The 18,484-nt window shown below is 42.3% G+C and overlaps 1 protein-coding gene and 1 long non-coding RNA gene across 9 annotated transcripts in view; both read left to right on the top strand.

Annotated features, from left to right (window-relative positions):
- Positions 1-18,484, top strand: part of NFIB (nuclear factor I B) — a 213,367-nt gene that overhangs the window by 51,080 nt on the left and 143,803 nt on the right. The window lies entirely within an intron of this gene.
- LOC132591229 (uncharacterized) overlaps positions 1,805-18,484 on the top strand; it is a 29,672-nt gene continuing 12,992 nt past the window's right edge. The window contains exon 1 of the long non-coding RNA XR_009556842.1: positions 1,805-18,020. This is a non-coding gene — a long non-coding RNA (uncharacterized LOC132591229). The remainder of the gene's footprint in view (positions 18,021-18,484) is intronic.

The raw sequence follows: 18,484 nt of genomic DNA, 5'->3' as shown, positions 1-18,484 counted from the left end.
TCACTCTTGACCCCGAGTATATTTCAATAGTGATTCTGCAAGTCGCTACTGGGTTAATTTCACTGCGTAGCTTCCTCTTGTACTACTCAGTGATATAAAACTTGGTACCTTAAAATTACAAACAAACAAACAAACATGGAATACGCTAATGTTGAATGGTCGATACATGCTTAGTTCACATGATTTTTCATCAAGCACAAAATACGTAATGCATATATCACGAACTCAAACAGTCCAGAGCAAAGGTTTTTCTTCTTAATTACAGCCATTAATTGTTAGTCCCATCCGTTTTTGATGTATTCACATGAAAAGCCATGAATCCCAAGGGCTCTTGGATACACTTATCTCACTCTGCAATGAACTTACAATAAATTCCTTCTTTGTGATGTGGCTCTCTGTCCTAAAGGTATACTGCTTCTTGAACATTTCGTGTAAATACTTAACAAGGACAAAGGACCCCCCAGCAGGTTAGAAGACATTCATTCCCAATCTTTGAAAAAAATTGCCTGCAATTTACCCATTCAAGAGGCTCATTGTCCAGAGGCTTGCTTTTAGTATAAACAAACATACAGTTATTGCGATATACCTGAAACGGTTTAGGCATTTAAATTCATTCAAGCATACATAGCATATAGAGACACATAATATATTGCGAAAGAAATCCAGGTCTTGAACTTGGCCTGTGTCGCAGTAAGTGCAATTTTATTCTTTCTGTGCTCCGCCCTTTGGTGCAAAAACAAAAACAAAACCAACAACAAAACAACAACAACAACATTTATTGCATTAGCTGTATGGCCATAGCACAAGTACAAACAGACAGGCAACTGTTGCACAGCAATTGTTGTTGTTGTTTAGTCATTTAGTCGTGTCCGACTCTTTGTGACCCCATGGACCAGAGCACGCCAGGCACTCCTGTCTTGCACTGCCTCCCGCAGTTTGGTCAAACTCATGTTCGTAGCTTCGAGAACACTGTCCAACCATCTCGTCCTCTGTCGTCCCTTTCTCCTAGTGCCCTCAATCTTTCCCAACATCAGGGTCTTTTCCAGGGAGTCTTCTCTTCTCATAAAATACAACAAATACAATTAGAACATTAAATATAAAATCCAGGTAAATGCAACTGGTTAGGTAAAGGCGAAAGCAATGTGTGTTGGCTAAAAATATAACAGGAAGTTACATAGGACTAGGGCCTGGCTGGTTGGCCAGGAAAGCGGCCCTGAGTTTAAGGGCCTGTAAAATATAGATAGCTACGTCACGTGAAACCAAGGGGCAAAACCAACCAGGCAAGAATTCAAAGGTTGCCCATGCGCATTGCAGTTGTATTTCTCCCATGGGTAAATTATGTGTACGAGGTCCACACATTGGACCCGAACTGTTGAACTTACTTCAACAGGCCAGAATGTTAGAGAGTAAGTACAACATTTATTTATATGGAATGGAATGGAATGGCCCATAGAAAACAAAGGTTTTACAGGGGTCTGTAAAAGGTTGGTGAGGCAAGACTTCCCTCTGCAGAAGATACTGTTGATACTTCCTCAGTCAAGCTCGTTCTGTATGCTTACTAATTTTTGCTTTTAACAATTAGTATATTTTTATTATTTGACAGTGCAATCCTACATATGTTTACCCCATTGTCTCCAGTGTGTGTGGGGGGTACTCTTTAGTATATGCATCTAGGATTCCATCTTTGATGACTTATTTTTGTCTAAAAGGCTTTTTGTCTAAAACCCAAAACAAAAATAAGATTAACAGGCTTGTTATTCCATCTCCCTCCCTCCCTCCCTCCCTCCCTCCCTCCCTCCCTCCCTCCCATAACTTCTATTTATTTTTAAGAAAGTGTTATGTTGACTCTGTTCCAGCCCTTTGGTAAGGAAGCAAACTGAATATTTTTGTTAGAAGAACAATTCAATATTTGAGCTCTTTTAGAACTCTTATATGTACTGTCCAGACTCAGTGATTTGTTCATTTTTATCACTTGAACTTCATCTCTTGCCTTCCTTGGCAAAAAACACCCAACCTCCCCCCCCCTTTGCCTCTTTTCCAAAGTTAAAAACTGTCATAAAGAATTCAGTTAAATTTCCTGCCATCTATCTAGTCCTTCAGTAATCATTTCTCACATTTCTGCACTGGCCTGAGTGTTTTCCTTCTGACATATTTAAGAAACAGTGCTTATTATTTTGTTTTCATGTTTTATCAAAATGTCCCCTACTCAAAGTGGTGATCCTTGGACGGATTGACTGAATGAAACATTGACCATAAGGACTAGATGATCCTCAGTTTCCCTTCCGACTCTACGATTCTGTGGTTTTATGAGTCCCCAGTGTCTCCCATCATAGCCAAGAGACCAGATATGTTACTGGTCCCTGGCGCATTGAAAGAGAGAAAAATGCAGGTCTACCACATCAGATAGTTTTAGAAGCACTGTTCTATGGCTCGATAAGTCCCCCTCTTTTATTGTCAGTGATTACAGCAAGTATCTCTCAGCGCCTATGGTGTATCTAAGCAATCTGGATCTGCCTAAATATCATAGGGCATTCACCCTGACTCAACGCCAGGTTCTTGAAGAAGTATATCTGACGAAGAAGAGGTATCTGTAGAAGTGTGCATGCACACGAAAGCTCATACCAATGACAGACTTAGTTGGTTTCTAAGGTGCTACCGGAAGGAATTTTGTTTATTAAGGTTCTTGAAGGTCGCTATAGAAAAATCCCATATCTGAAGAGATGCTGTACCTGTGACTCTGGCCAAATTGAAACTGTAGAACGCATGCTCCTCCAATCTACGCTCTGGCCTTATTTTGCTTATACTCCAGAAATATACAGCCGTACCTTGGTTCACGAACGCCTTGCAAGTCGAACGTTTTGGCTCCCGAATGGTGCAAACCCGGAAGTGAGTGTTCTGGTTTGCGAACGTTCTTTGAAACCCGAACATCTGATTGGGATTGCGATTGGCTGCAGGAGCTTCCTACAGCCAATCAGAAGCCGCGCCTTGGTTTCTGAATGTTTTGGAAGTCGAATGGACTTCCAGAACAGATTCCATTCGACTTCCGAGGTACGGCTGTAGTGGGAGTCCTGAACAGTTTCTTGCTACTCTGCTGCTCTTAGATAACAACACTGGCTTAGCACATAAGGTGGCCAAATTCTGCATGCCAGCAATTAAAGTGTGACATATATGGCTAGTACTCAGGAGTAGTATATATCGACGGATGGTCATCCCTAGTTCAAAAGGGTTTCCCTTCTGACGGATAAATGAACAACTAGAATGCTTTTTTAACTATATGTACTTTTATTTATTTTAATATGTTCTGAGATTTTAAAGTTTGTAATTGGTCATTGACCGCAAAAAATAAAATAAAAAATGACTTACTTACTATGGCTTAATAGTGGATATTGGCCACAACCTAATTTGGTCTGAGAGATTTAATTCCCTCTGTTCAACATTGTCTGCTAATCCTTTGATATTACATATTCAGATGAAAGGAGAAGTGAAATATACTTTTGTATATTGCAGACCTTAAATCTGCTTTAACTACTTTCTGCGCATTAAAAATGCATGGCAGCTTTTATCACAAGCTTCTCAGAAATGTCCTAAATTATATTCTGCTGCACATATGGATTTCCCATACATTTTGTAATTAAATTTTTATGCGCAGCATTTATGTTTTTAAAAACACCAAGTAGTCTTTACTTTGCCTACCGATCTTGCACTACCTCTGCGATGGCTGGTTTTACTTCTGATTGTTAATGTTCACGTTGTCTCAAAAGACTTTGTTTTGCTAGTTTTGTGTGTATAATTCCCTCTCCGTACAAAATATGTACATGCTTTTGGTGTGTTTGCAGATAACATCTGTAGTTCATGGTCTTATCTGCTGAATGTCATCAAAGGTGAAAAAAGGGCTGTTTCCCCCATAGTTAATTGTGGTGAAGTGCCACCTTATATTTTACTGCATTTAATAGCTCCAGGGCGCCAAGATCATGTAGCTCTCTCCCTTGAGAATGGGACTTTTCCTCTTTAGCTTAGCTCCAGGAAACTTGAACATTTGTGTTTTCAAGCCTGCATACCATTGGGAAGGAAGCAGGGGTGGAGATGTGTACTGAGATTAAGTGGATATGAGAATAAGTTTGTTGTGTGTGATCTAGGATCTGCAGAATTTTATGAAACACTCACTCCTTCTGGCATGCGTTCTGGTTTCTTAAAAAGTATGCAGACAATAGCTGCAAAGTGATTCATCTTAAAAGAGGGAGAGAGTATAATCTATCAAAAGATGCCTTGGCATTCATGCGCGCGCGCGCACGCGCGCGCACACACACACACAGCATTACACATAGCCAAAATAGAAAGCAAGAAATAAAGAATCGATGAGAAGGTAATCTTTATTGCACCAACAGATCACATAGTTTAAAGATTTCAACCCACAATACACATTAAAAGGCCCCTGACCATCAGGTCCAGTTGCGTCCGACTCTGGGGTTGCTGCGCTCATCTCGCTCTATAGGCCGAGGGAGCAAGCGTTTGTCCGCAGACAGCTTCCAGGTCATGTGGCCAGCATGACAAAGCTGCTCCTGGCGAACCAGAGCAGCGCACGGAAATGCCGTTTACCTTCCCGCCGGAGCGGTCCCTATTTATCTACTTGCACTTTGACGTGCTTTCGAACTGCTAGGTGGGCAGGAGCTGGGACAGAGCAACGGGAGCTCACCCCGTCGTGGGGATTCGAACCACTGACCTTCTGATCAGCAAGCCCAAGAGGCTCGGTGGTTTAGACCACAGCGCCATCTGGGTCCCCTTTATTCAGCTAAGCAGAATCAACAATACACATTAGCATCCTGTAATTTTTCTGAATGATGTTTGGAGAGGTAAACTGTATAATAGAAAGATTCTCCCTCCCATATGCAGAGCTACATGTGGCAGTACCAGACCACTGTGTCTGCAAATATACCAACAGCAGGTTGTGGGTGCTGAACTCTTTTCATGCTCTCTGTTTTTGCTCTCCATAATCCCTTCAGTCAGACTTGGAAAAATGTGAAATTGCTTTCCATATGAGAAAGGGGTTCCCCCCCCTTCAAATGATATCTATTGTCAGCTTGTCAGAGACCAAAAGTGCAGACATAGGAAGGGGTAGAAGCTGTGAAATGTCCCTTGATTCTTTTTCTGTGGACTACATAGTTGTCATAAACCATTGTGAAAGAATTCAATAATTTGTGGGAACCAGCCATTAAAAAGGCTTTAAAAATATTTTGAAGGGTGTGACAGTTATTCTTCCTACACCCCCTACTGTGTTTAAAAGTGGGAGTCCTATTTTACAGTTAAGGCACATGAATTCTGCACATATGGTTTACTTTGATGAATAAATTTAAGGGGGAGGGGAATTAAGAACTTTATAAGCTGATACTTGTGACCTCTTGCCATTATGAATATTTAAGCATTATGGGAACAAGGGGAGATTGTGCGCTGGAAATGGATTCCAGATTTATCATGCAGGTTGGAGCATGACCGTCTGATTTCTAAAGGCTTCAAGAATTTTGAGGGTTGTTTCGGAGATAAATTTAGGGTTTCCGTCCCAAACAACAAGCTGACCTCTAAATCGATTGCTCAAGCTAGCAGTTCCAGGATGTGCCATTTTTGTTTGCCTCTTCATTCTTTCTCGATATCTTAGGTGCTTAGTGCGAATTACACACAACTCTTTTTTTACCACTTTTCAATGCAACTCCATGTACATTTGCACTTTGTAACAGGACTGTTTTTTTGTTTAGCTCCTCTTTGTCGACCTAGAACTTGAAAGCATTTCTAAACTAGAGAAGAAATCAAACACAACCGATGCTTTTACCACTAAAAATAGGTAATTTTGTGCTTGGTTTTGCTTTCTGCATTTTACAATGTGCAAGACCCAGTGCCCAAATGTTACCCTCGGCAGTTTGCCGCCGCAGAACCATTCCCCATAGCCAACTCCTATGTTGCATTGGTTGTGTAGAGATATCCTGCAAGAATTGGGTAGCTTGGACCATGCTCACTTTGCTGGTACTGGCATGAAAACATCCATGCAATCCTGATATAAAAATGCTTTGGGTTGACACCACTGCTGGTGCAAGCAGATCAGAGCCTCGTGCAAGGAAATTCCATAGTTCCTCTTGCATTCTCCTGCATCTCTGGAAAAGACTTTCCTGACTCAGCAGCTACTCTTGCCCCATCCTAAACCACATGAAATGCAGCAGACGGTTGAGGAGGGTGCAGAACAGATAAGGAATGCCGCTTGGGACAAAGAGGTCTGGAAGTTTGCATTCAGCTCCCGGTGTCCTGAGGTTCATCTCTTACTGTACAGCAAAACAGACACACAGGCATGTTTTCGTTCTAGCAGTGCTTTGAATGAGCAAATTGCTGCAAAGTTTTATTTTACAGGACAGCAAGGGCTGCTGCTTACCCATATTTCGTAACACGGGGAATTGTGCACGTATGACTACCGGATGACATGAATGATGTGTGCTCCAAATAGTATATATCTATAAACGAGCGGACCGAAAGGTGAAATATTCCAAAGAAAAGTAAAGTTTACTGAACTTTATGTGGCTTTCCGTTGCAGTAAGCTATACTCTGGTTAATTTTTACGGTTTCAGAGCTTTGAATTTGGTTGTGTTAAAGTCAAAGCATCGGTACGCCTGAGGGTTGCTTTATTTTGACATGAAAAATTAGATGCACACTGTGATCACAATTCAGATCTGCAGAACGAAAGGAGTTATGTCTTTTATATATTAAAAAACCTTAATCAAAGTATACTAGAAATTTAGGTACCTAGAGTAAACTTAGGTTCTAAAAAGGATAGTCTCATCTGACTCTTTCTTTTTTGGAGATAGCTTAAGAAAAACATAGGGACATGTATTTTGGTTATAATTTTCATGTGCATATGTCTTAACATTCCCTTTTGTTTTGGAATCACATGCTCATATCATTCAGAAAACACAGGAGAAAACTATACGGAGCTTAAGGGCATCTATTATTGGTATAGTTTCCCCCAAAGTGCACTGCTGTGGTTAAAGCATTGGTGTTGATCATTTCCCGTTCTTCCTCTTAAAGTTGCCACAGTGTTATAATGGAGAATTAGAGCCTCCCACCCTCTCTCTTTCACCGTGGTTTCATTGGAAAATAAATGAACAACCAGATTATTATTAATCTTGAAGGTCATTGTCCCCTGCTGGCTTTATAGCCTGGTTGTAATTTCTTTTTGGGGTTGCAATGTACAGTATGTTTATTCCTGCATGTGACGAGCCTTCAGTCGTGTGTTCTCTCTGAGTTAAAATGACTCAGATGTCATAATTAATTTGATGAGCAGGTGGGGGTTATTAGCCCTGTGCTTCACTTGCTAATAGCTGCACAGCTTTTCTAAAGTACTCTTTCAACTAAAGAGGCATTTCTGCACGCAGAATAAACACTGCCGCACAAAAGCCTCAGTTAGATAACTATGCATGGGTTTGAAAAGCTGCCAAGCAGATGTTGTTATTGGAGCTGGCCCAGAAGAGATTGGGCAAGGCAGATGCGAGGTGGGGTGGGGTGGGGGAAGAGAAGAGGTTACTTATAACCGAGACACTTTCTTTGCAGCGGTTGAATAATTTTTGTGGAAATGGGAGGTGTCTTCCCACAAACCAAATCCATAGTTAGCCGGCTTCATGCTCACTCTCGAAGACCCGCCCCTCAACTGTAAATAAATGAGATGGGAAAAAGCTCACTCCAACCCCCACCCCCCCACCCCCCAGCATATCCATATGGGAATGAATCTGAACGTTCACCCAGCAGCCAGAGACTTCTGGTTTGCATTAAATTGGCTATGTGCAATTTTTGAAAGGCCTACAGAGACTTAGCTTCATACCTATCAACATATGTAATGAGTGCTGCTGCTCTGACATTTACCAGAACTCATAGGTTCTGTTGCATTACTATAAATTAGGTTGTGCAAATTCAAGACAAAATTGTGTTATGTTTCCTGTCACCTCTTGCTTTATTTTTATTTTTTTCCTGTTGAGGCTTTTCTTCCTTATTAAGATATGACAAATATCAAGTGTTAGACTAATTTGTTACGGTTGGACAGCTGGAGGTTGGAAGAAAGAGGGGGATTGCATGGAAGAGACAAATAGACCGGGCTGAAAATGAAGCTGATCTGTTTCTGGCCTCGCATTGTCCCCTCTGGGTGCTTTCAGGTTAAAAAGCACCCCTCTCACTCTCTTTTCCTTCATTTCTATAATATCGTTTGTCCGGGAATTTAAAATGCAGGGTGAATGTTGCTGAGATCTGCTGGATCCTAACTTACTCATCCTGGAGATCTTGGGTTTGGATTGCTCCCTTATTTGATGACCAGTAAATTCATACCCTCCAATATTTCTCTGATGAACATAGGGACGTCCTATTCAATCATGATGATGGGAGAGATCATCATCATCATCATCTGCCCATCTCACTGGGTTGCCCCAGCTACTCTGGCTTCCAACTTGTATAAAAATAATAATACAACATTCAACACTAAAAGCTTCCCTATACAAGGTTGCCTTCAGATGTCTTCTAAAGGTTGTATAGATGCTTGTCTCCTTGGCTTGGGGGGGGGTCGCATAGCTCCATATCCTCCAACAGTTATCCGATGTAAATAGGGACATCCTAAGGAATAGGACCCGGGTGGTGCTGTGGTCTAAACCACCGAGCCTCTTGGGCTTGCTGATCAGAAGGTTGGCGGTTTGAATCCCCGCGACGGGATGAGCTCCCGTTGCTCTGTCCCAGCTCCTGCCCACCTAGCAGTTTGAAAGCACATCAAAGTGCAAGTAGATAAATAGGGACTGCTCCGACGGGAAGGTAAACAGCGTTTCCGTGCACTGCTCTGGTTCACCAGAAGCGGCTTAGTCATGCTGGCCACATGACCTGGAAGCTGTCTGCGGACAAACGCCGGCTCCCTCGGCCTATAGAGTGAGATGAGCGCCGCAACCCCAGAGTCGTCCACGACTGGACCTGATGGTCAGGGGTACCTTTACCTTTTAAGGAAAAGGAGGACATCCCTGGATTAAATCAGAAACTGGGATGGCTTCTGTAATTCCTTGACTGTCCCTAGAAAATAGGGACACTTGAAGGGTTTGTCCATTGTTTTAAGTTGCTTTATTGAACTTCATAACAGTATTTTTTTTTGTTACAATGTGATATTATAGATGTATCTATTTCTAGACTATAACAAATGTTAGAAGTTCTGTAGACAATAACAGGAGAAACCAGTACAACCCCATTTAAAATGTTCAGAGAGAGGCCACCACTTTGCTGAAGCTAAGGAGGTCTGGTTCTGATCATTTGTGAGCTTGGTAGCCACAACTGAAAAGGTCTTACTCTTGGTGGAAATCAGTTTTACCAGCTGCAGGAGAAACTTTTTGGCAGATATTAAATCCTTGGGAAGTTCATACAGGAGATAGTTCTCCTAGCAGTAGGGATCAGGCAATAGGGATACAGTGGAACCTTGGTTCTTGAACTTAATCCGTTTCAGAAGTCTGTTTGACTCCCAAAACGTCTGAAAACCAAGGAGCGGCTTCTGATTGGTGCAGGCGCCCCGGAAACAATAGCCGACAGACGCATTGGATGTTCAGCTTCCGAAAAATGTTTGAAAACTGTAACACTTCTGGGTTTTTGGTATTCGGGCGCCGATTTGTTCGTCAACTAAGCCATTTGAGAACCAAGGTTCCACTGTATTGGATATTGAAAGAAACTGGAGGGAGACTAGAGAAAGGACAGTGTTGTGGGTCTGTTCTGTTTTTATGTTTGAGGATGGTGGTGGTTGCAGTGTATGTGTGTAGTTGCTGGGGTGGGAAACTGGATATGGCCAGCGGGCCAAATCATTATCTCCACCACCCGTCATGGGCCAAGACTGAGATGCTGGCAGAGCCACTCAGCTGTCAATTGCCTAATATCACAATGACTTTCTTTTTCTTGCACGACTCTTGCAGAGTACTTTGCAAAGTGAAATGCAACATAATGCTTTGCAAGGGGCTTCTCAGGACCTGACAGCCATGTGATGGTTGGGCCTTGGGAAGTGCCTTTCAAACCACTGTCTTGTGCAAGGCTTTGGAAGGGACAGTCAGCAAGACCTAAGACTCAGCGGAGAGCCTACAGAACCTTTCTCCCCCCTCCTCTGTAGCATAGTGGTTAAAAAAGGCGAGCAACTCATGCCATGCTGTTGCATGTTCAAGCCACATCCTAGACGAGAGGTAACACATACGTAACTGCTTACATTCTCTCTGCTATGCTTTGTGGGATGAGTCTGCAGTCCCCAATTTTGGGGTAGATTTTCCTTCTTTTAGAAGGTCTGCTTTGTTCATAGAACCCATTCTGCTTCCAAGGTGATTGACATGTGGGCACTTGAGTTGGGGCTCCTACATCAAAATGTTGCAGCACGTCCTCACCACATAACAGCAGTGCTGTTGTTCAAGTTTCCAACCAGCCATCCGTTTTCGATGCTACCAGTCCATCCACACTCATACCAGTTATCAGCTCTTCTGTTCCAATTGACACTCGTCATTCTGTGGCTGTTGGACACCCTCAGTTTCCATTGGTCTGTCTTTTTGGTGTCTTTTACCCCCTTAGGCTTTTAAACCTTGCGGTTCTCTCCAGAATGCTGATATCTCTTTGTTTCAGTGACCACATATCGTCCCATTGCTACTCACCACCTGTCAGAGGACGTGGTGATGTTCCTGCTTACCTCTACCTGACAATTGGTGGTATTTTGCACCAGCTGAAGCTTCAAAAACTGCACTATTTGGAATATACCACCAGGGTATGAGCGACAGTGTCTGCCTTCCAACAGAACTGTTCTCGCAAATCCGTCATAATGCAGAAAAGTCACCTGGTCTCCTTATTGTGGCTCAGTAGATGAAGCACCTCTTAGATTTTACAGCTCATGAGCAAATAGTTTAAATTAAGAGGGGGGAAAATAAGATAAATTTCCAAATATCAGACATAGCTTCCTACAACTCATTGTAGACAGAGGAATATAATATGAGTTCCTCAACCACCTGTCTGCACCATCAACATAGGGTTTTGTTTCTCTTTTTCTTTGTCATTTTTTTCCAGTTTTCCCTTTTCAACCTTCCTGTATTGTTCAATATATTACTCGAATAGACAAATCGGTATATGAGTAAGAAAGGGGTGCAGGAATTGCAGACTCATGGAGGTTCCCCTCCCAGGGTCCAGGGGGCGATATTGCTATGTGGGAACCAGCGGGTGGGGGGGGGTTGTAGCTGGGGAGGAAAGAGTTCCCCTGTTCTGTGATCTGCCCCAAAATCTCCCTCCACAACAATTTGGCTAAAAAAAAGGGAGGGGGCTTCCACTGGTGGCAGTGGAAGCTTTTACAAGGACTGAAGAGAAGAGGGAGCTGGGAACAGTAAGAAAGAAAAGGGAGGGAAATGAATAAATGCTTTTTATAATTTTATGATTGTATAATTATATCTCAGTGGAGGAGAATTTCAGAAACCTTTCAGGAAACAAGATAGCAAAAAATAAAATAAAATTGGACTTGGGTATAACTGAGTTGGCTTTTTTAAAGGTAAAAAGCTCTACCAGTTGTGAATTGTGTTCTTGAGTACTGGATCATCACTCATTTCAACCAGATAGAATCATTTTTAGGAAATCCCTAGGGGATGTTTCCTGAATTGTTACTCTAGAGCTGTTACGTTACAAGTGCTGGGATTGGTTGCTTGTGGGTGATTCTATGAATCTATTGTTCCTTGGGCGTTGCGGAACGTGCTAGTGGAGACTTGCTTTGCTTTTCAAGTATGGAGGAATCAAATTCAAGTCGTTTTTAAAAAATCAGATAAATGGAGTATACATGAATTAAAATAAATCTTTTTCCTTTTCCTTTTCCTTTTAAGACCAGCGCGCCTGATGTTTAAGCAATATGGTAGCATTCAGAAATGCACACTTCTGGAAGGCCTTGGGAAAAAAAGCTGTGGCAGGACCCCCAGTGTTTAACAGTTTGAGACCCTTGACCTACGAACAGTTTTAACAGATGTTTCGTTGAAGAGATATGTGTTGACACTGTAATTCTTTCCCCCCACTCTTGGAAGTGTGCTTCTGGACTATCAGGAGAACCCATTTATTTAACAACAACAACAACCTATTTAGTTCATCTACAGCCATTCATAACTTGCCCAGAGCCAGTGATCAGGCAGTCTTTTGCAGGCTTTCATGGCATGGGCTGTGGAGACTTGCCCTCCCCTCAAGATACACTTTAATTTTAATTTTAATGTGAGATATCTTGATTTGAGAAGTGTGGCTTTCTAGGCCGGCCGACAGAATGCAGAGGAAGAAACCCGAGGGTTTCTAATTGAGCTGGCTCTGACTTCTCGAGACTTACCTAACTGCTGTGCTATTCTGAACTCCAGCCCCCCCCCCTCCGAAACCCTCCCTCTCCCCATCAGCTTTGATCCTGGCAACTAAAGTTCATTCCATAACTCAGGTCAGACAGAAATGATGCATTGCATCACAGCTGCCTTTATGAAAGTGTTTATTTCATATCTGAAATGTTTTTAATATACATTTGCTCTGCTATGACTTGCAGGAGGAGAAAGAGAGCAGTTTTACTGGAGGCGAAACAGGCCACCTGTGAAAACTAATTGCAGAGGTTGCATTGTGTCGGTATCTGTAGGAACAATCCGGCAGGAAGAAAGTAAATGTTCTTAATCGGGAAGCAGATTACCTGCATGACAAAATGTCCTCCTTAAGTAATACAGCGATTTGAAATGGCCCCTCGTGAGGGTGGGGGTGGAGGAGAGTTCATTCACAAGCAGGCTTCTTATCCCACTAAAACCGCACAGAAAAAAGAAAAAGAAAAGCCCGAGCAGGCGCTGCTAAATTATTTGATTGAAGATTGCATTTCGGTACATTTGCGAGAGTGTAATTTCAACGGAGAAAAATTGCTGCCAGTTGAGACCCCCGCCGGTGTTGCTAATTTCAGTTGGTAGAGCACGAGACTCTTAATCTCAGGGGTGTGGGTTCGAGCCCCACATTGGGGAAACGATTCCTGCATTGCAGGGGGTTGGACTAGATGACCTCCGAGGTCCCTTTCAGCACTGCAGTTCTATGATTCTGTGAAGCTATATGGAGCAAGTGTAGTCCCTAGGCAAACAAAAGCCAGCACAGTTAGTGCAGGGGCTCCCATTTTACTGGAGTGACACAAGCAGCCAGCCTTAAATTGAAATCCAGATCTGTCGCTTGCCCTTGCTTTCCTTATGTGCACGATGAATTGTATCCTTGGACCACTTTGCATGGACACAGGTGTGCATTTTGTTCTGCTGCCATCATCACAGAAAAGTGCTGCTGTTTCTTGGATCCGACAGAGGGGCAATTCTGCTGTGGTGTTTCTCATATCCGCACAGTTCTGCATGTGGGAAGCGGTAGGAGGGGTTACCCAGAGAAAAGAAGTGGCCCGGTTGTAAAGATAAAAAGGTAAAGGACCCCTGGATGGTGAAGTCCAATCAAAGGCGACTATGGGGTGTGGCGCTCATCTCGCTTTCAGGCCGAGGGAGCCAGCCGGTGTTTGTCTACAGACAGCTTTCCAGGTCATGTGGCCAGCATGACTCCAAACCCCTTCTAGTGCAACAGGGCACTGACGAGTGCCAGAACCCACGGAAATGCCGTTTACCTTCCCGCTGCAGCGGTACCTATTTATCTACTTGCACTGGCATGCTTTTGAACTGCTAGGTTGGCAGGAGCTGGGACAAAGCAATGGTAGCTCAGCCCATCGTAGAGATTTGAACCGCTGACCTTCTGATCGGCAAGCCCAAGAGGCTCGGTGGTTTAGACCACAGCACTACCCACGTCCCAGTTGTAAGTGTTCCGGTTGTATGTGTAAACCGGCTGTTAGTATCTGGTTCTGCTGGTTCTGCTAATACAATTGCTTCCGTGCAGATGTTTTTGTAAAGCGCTGCTTCCTCCTTAACGCTGCTGCATGTTGAGCTTGAGATTCCACATTACACCTCTTAGTTCTTTTCATTCATTATTATTTGCCGTTCAGCTGCCCAGATGGCTTCTTCAGGCCTGTGTTGATGAATTTGCTTTCCTTTCCCCTTTCCTAATACTCTACACATGTATTTCATTTCATCTTTTGTGACCGTGGACAGTTTACACAGACTTTAATAACACGGGGTTGTTGCTTTTGCCACGTTTTCTTTCTTGATGGTTGTGATTTGTCACATTCTCTGTTTTGCTCCTTAGATGACTGTGTTTCATACTAGGTTTCCTGGGGCACTTAGAACACTGCCTGGCACAATGTTGTCCAGCTCCTTTCTGGAGTCTGTGGGTGGTATTGTTATGTACAAGCTAAATAGTCAAAAGTCTTGTGCTACGTTATAATAAGCTACCATGCAACAGAACAAATGTATCCCTTGATCCAGCCGTTTCATTATTCCAAGGTCACTTGAGTTTTCCTGTCTCTGATTTGCTGTTCCTGAGGGAGTGACCAGTCTGAGATTTCATGGCATTGCCTTTAACTAATTGGAAACGTGCAGTTTTTGTGTGTCGTCTTGGGAAGATTATGCAGAATGTGCATATTGGCTTTGGCCCTCTTTTCTCTTGTAGGTTGGAGAATACTTTTCTGGAAATTATATTTGTAGAAAACAACAATTGTCATGTGATCTACCAGGAAAGATGAGATGTCCAAGAAATTGGTTCTTCCAGAGATGAGACCATGTTGTGTTATCGAAACTATAGTGTCATTAGGAGAAAACCTGCTTAACATTGTTTAACATGCACACCTTGTTCTTCCTTTGATGTATAAGAGTTGGATTGTTATCACTAGATGTCATAAAAATATTTTTATTGTTCATAGGTTGTTATCACAGGTAGATAGCAAATGGTATTTGTCACTTAGGAATTAACCCTAAGCATTGTGCTAGTAATTAATTGCAGCTCAGTGGCTGGTACCTAACAATACCTAAGGCAAGACCCAAACATTAGTGATACACTAGGTATTGCTCAGAGAACTAATTGATGTTTGTAGCTTTGTCAGAATGAATGAGAATCGTGGCAATGCTCCACACCAGCTACATTCCTATGGCCTCTGTAATAAAATATATGAGAAACATGACAAATAACCTTACACATGGCAAGGTGTCTTTGGCAAGACAAGAAACTTTACCCCAAAGTCCAAAATATTGTTTTTGAACTTTGCACATGTTAAGTAACTGTTGTGTGTGGCTGCCAATCATTATGCGATTTGTATTTTTATAAGAATTGTAAGCTGCTTTGTGGAACATGTTCTCAAAAAGCAGATTGTAAATCTTTTAAATAAATAAAACCTGGACTTGCCACTGACTTTACCCTCAACGGAGTGTCACACAGTTAATCTGGTCCCCTAATTAATGTATCAATATGATCCCGGTATTTACCCTGTTTCTCATATTTTAAGACATACCCATAAAATAAGTCATAGCAGGATTTTTAAGCATTCAAGGAATATAAGCCATACCCCGAAAATAAGACATAGTGATAGGCGCAGCAGCAATGCCAGCCGCGGCAGGAGGAGGAGGAAAAAAATAAGACATCCCTTGAAAATAAGCCATAGTGTGGTTTTTTGAGGAAAAAATAAATATAAGACATGTCTTATAATATGAGAAACACGGTAAGGAGACATAAGAACAAGCCTTCCTCAACCAGGTTCCTTTGAGGTGCTGTTGGACCACAATTTCCATCACTCTTATCATTGGCCATGTTCAGTAGGGCTGATGAGCATTGTAATTCAGTAACATCTGGGGAACAAGAAGTTGGAGAATGTTGAAACTATCATGTGTATGTTTTTTAAAAAGATTGTTTGTGAAGAATCCTTTGTGAGTTGTTCAGTTGTACCTGGCCATGTTAGTTAACATTTTGGGAAGGTGAGTGTTTGCTACTTTATGATGGCTCTTGCTGGTTGCGCTCGACTTATTGGAAATTAGGAGTCCTGTACGAGCATATATCTGCGGACCCCCAGCCTGATTCACATAAACCAGATAAATTTGCACATGTGTTCTTTCAGAGCTGGGTGTTTTTTGTTTGATATTATTGTGATTCAACTCTCACAAAAAGCAATACAATTATTTTAGAATCCTTTGAGATGGGGTAACTTCAGAATACAGTCGTACCTTGAAAGTCGAACGGAATCCATTCCGGAAGTCCGTTAGATTTCCAAAATGTTCGGAAACTGAAACACAGCTTCTGATTGGCTGCAGGAAGCTTCTGCAGCCAATCGGAAGCTGCGGAAGCCCCGTCGGACGTTCGGCTTCCAAAAATAGTTCACAAACTGGAACAGTCACTTCTAAGTTTGCAGTGTTTGGGAGCCAAAACGTTTGAGAACTAAGCTGTTCGAAAACCAAGGTAGGGCTGTATAGGTTTCAGTTTTTGTGTTTGACCCATGCATAATTGCTGTTTTGAATGCTCCTCATGTTAAAAAAATAGCAATAAAGGAACTTTCTGCAGGTGGAAAAATAGCACATTAGTGCAAAGAATAGGCTCATTCTACCTGAAACGCTTCTAGGTTTTATGGATACAGGACACCCTCTAAAGCGAAACAGGCTCAGGAAGTTCATATATATTTTGCTTCAGATGTTCTATAGATACTGCTGCGTCCAATGGGTTGTGTCCAACACTGAGTTTGGAGAAAGGGCTTCTGCTCATGCAAGTTGGAGCCTTAAGTTCCCACCCTTCTCCCTACCTGCTATTCCAGAGAGTTTCCCAACCCACATGAACAGCTTTTCAGGAACTTCATGCACCCTTCCCTAACTTGGTGTTCTCCAGACATTTTGGAACCAAAATATCTGGAAGTCACCAGGTTGCGAAAACCCACAGCTACAGGAGATCAGTGAAAATCAGCTATCCTGCCTTGCCAAGTAAGAACTGTATTGCACTGGTGCAATTTTTTAGCTTGGATCAAACCGAATGAGTTTGGACCTGTAATTTCTCATAAACCGACTTCTTGCCTATGCCTTGGAATCTATTTCTACAACTTTGGAATTTTCGTTCTAGGCTTTCCCAAGTTCCTTCCTCTGACAATGTGGTTGGAGCCAACTAAACCAGCCGTTTGCCAACTGGGGATTCCCCTCCATAATAATGATCACTCATCTGGCTCAGTCACATAAGACAATGGCATGTAGCTTGAGATAAATTGCCCACTATAGTTTACAGTCTTCAGCCAAGTTCTGTCAATTGGCATAGCAGTTATGTGTAAGGGAAGGCACTTCAAACTGTCACTTCCAAGATTTTTAATGAGGGGAAAACACACACACACACACACACACACACACACACACACACACAACTTGTTTAGATAACCAAGTCTTAGAGTTATCTGGATAAAAGAATGTAACTTGGATTGTCAGCATTCAGAGATAGATAAAAGCAAAGAGAAGGAACATCAGGGAGCTAGTGGATTCTAAATTCTTACTGTGAAGAACTAGCAGAGAAATAAAAAGCCCATGAGACATTTCTTCTTCAAGCATGCCAGTCAGATAAACTGGAAACACACATCTGTTCATATTTCATTTCATTTCACTTTTGATTTGTATCCTGCCTTTCTATATTACTATAAAATTACCATTGAAGTTGTTAGGAGGTAGTGATCAGTCAGACTTCCCCTCCTTCACTCGGTTATTGCACATTGCTCTGAGGTGGACAGCCAGAGATGTGTAAGACTTTACGAGGAAAATCCACCTGCATTTAGAGAATCGTGTGTTTTGATGCAACTTGTCGTGTTGCAGTGGGTTTCTTTTGCTTTTTGCTTTTTTAAAGTTACCTATTTAATGAGAATTTGGCTGCAACCACCTGCAGGTATTCTTGCTAATGTTTATTAAAGAGAGGCATTTTATGGGATTTTATGGGATCTTTGCAGTTTGACATTTTATGGGAGTTTTTGATCCCTCGCAGATTGCAAAATCCCTTGAGCGTCGGAAGAAAGTAGTTTCTAGGACAACATAGAAATGTGGCTCACTTCTGCACAGATATCTCTGCCTGTTAGCACTTGACATATAGAGTCTAATCTTGCAAAGGTAAAATAAAAAAATTCCTTCAGTAGCACCTTAAAGACCAACTAAGTTTTTATTTTGGTATGAGCTTTCGTGTGCATGCACACTTCTTCAGATACAGTGAAATGGAAGTTTCCAGGCACTTATGTAGAGAAGGGGTGGGGAGGGGTGGGGATGGGGAGGGGGGATCACTCAGAAGGGTGGTGGAAATGGGTGATTGACTGACTGATAGCTGTTGATGACTGCAAACGACTGCAAATGGTTTTGCATGATGAGCAATTAAATAGTCCTGAGATGGTGTGTTGGATGTTGTTGGGGCCAGTAATGGTGTTGTCTGGGTGTATGTGGCAGCAAAGTTGGCATCTGGGTTTATTGCAGGCTCTGGTACCAGAGTCCATGTTAAGTCTGGTGGTTGTATTATTGTGGGTGAGGAGTTGTTTAAGATTGGGTGGCTGTCTGTAGGCAATGAAAGGTCTTCCTCCCAGAGC

This window comes from Zootoca vivipara, chromosome 16 (assembly GCF_963506605.1).
Source record: "Zootoca vivipara chromosome 16, rZooViv1.1, whole genome shotgun sequence".
NCBI lineage: Eukaryota > Metazoa > Chordata > Lepidosauria > Squamata > Lacertidae > Zootoca > Zootoca vivipara.
Note: the sequence above shows the minus strand (reverse complement) of the source record. Positions and strands in the feature narration are given on the sequence as shown.